The sequence below is a fragment of the Primulina tabacum genome, chromosome 6 (assembly GCF_025594145.1).
Source record: "Primulina tabacum isolate GXHZ01 chromosome 6, ASM2559414v2, whole genome shotgun sequence".
NCBI lineage: Eukaryota > Viridiplantae > Streptophyta > Magnoliopsida > Lamiales > Gesneriaceae > Primulina > Primulina tabacum.
This window is the reverse complement of record NC_134555.1, coordinates 38,551,925-38,553,381: the sequence shown is the minus strand read 5'-3', so window position 1 is coordinate 38,553,381 and position 1,457 is coordinate 38,551,925.

Here is a 1,457-nt window from a genome sequence, read left to right as displayed (position 1 = left end):
TTATCTTTATGTCAAATCCAACTGCAGCTGATTTTTTCTTGAGAATTCCACATCATTTTCGCCTTTGCTGGTTGAATTGGAAAATGAACAACTCATCTTAGGATAAAATATGAATTTGATTATGCATTAGATTCGTTGATGAATTTAATGATGTTTTAGATTGTCTTGGTTTCTTTATTGATAATTTTTCTGGATTTAAATTTTCTTATTTTGAATTTGTTTGATGATTTTTTCATTATTATTTTATGTGCATTATGATTAATAAATAATAATTAATTTTTGAATTTACATACACAAATAATAGAGAATAATTATTAATTTTTAAACTTTTTTGGATTATATATGTTTAGATAATTTCTAAGAGTAGCTTAATAAAATTTTAAAATTCCAAATTAGAATCATTTTTTTCTCCAAACAAGAAATGAATTTGTAAATATTATTTTTAAATTTTAAACCAAACGTCAAATAAAATTTCAAATGCTTGAATTTTCAAATCCAAATTCATATTTTAAAAAACCAAACACACCATTAGGCTTACACAAGACAAACCACTTCGTCCAATGAATCCCTTTTTATCACTACTATCGCGCCACCAAAAATTCGCGCAGGCTTGTTCCACTCTTCGACACAGAATGGCAACCAGAAACAAGACCTAGCGTAGGATGAAATAGCTTGAAGCATCTTGAAGAGTCTGCATGCAGCGATGGGGACCAAATTATTATTCAGTACAGCATTCCATCCTCAAATCGATGGCCAGTTTGAAAGAGTTATTAAAATTCTAGAAGATCTACTGCGAGCTAGTGTGATCGATTTCCAAGGAAGTTGGGTTCCACTTGCACCGTATAAAGTTTCAACGGTCTATAATCGGTTTCAAATGCTAATCCAGACAAACAGCAGTCTTCTATCAAATTTGAAACACCGATCGTCGACAAGGATAAGGAACATACATTTCGACTTAGTGATTTTTCTTTCGCCAATAAAAAGTGGGTAGACCAAGGTAAATTTCATGACCCTTAACTACTGAAATTGTTAGTGAGCTTTTGATATTGAATTAACTTATGAAGTCGAATAATTTCAAAGACAACTGTACTCGGATTTCTAAGGTGGAAAGAAATATAGAAAAATTATCAGAGTAGGAAGAAATTCATAAAGCCCAGAAAGCGCGTGTAAATTTGGCTGAAAGAAAAAATTTGTGTGAGACGGTCTCACAGATCATATTTTGTGAGCCATATATTTTATTTAGGTCAACCATAAAAAAATATTATTTTTTATACTAAGATTATTACTAGTCGGTCTCACAGATCATATTTTGTGAGCCATATATTTTATTTGGGTCAACCATAAAAAAATATTATTTTTTATACTAAGATTATTACTATTTATTGTGAATATGGGTAGTGTTAAATCGTCTCATAGATAAAAATTCGTCAGAAATGGTCACAAGAGACCTACCGATA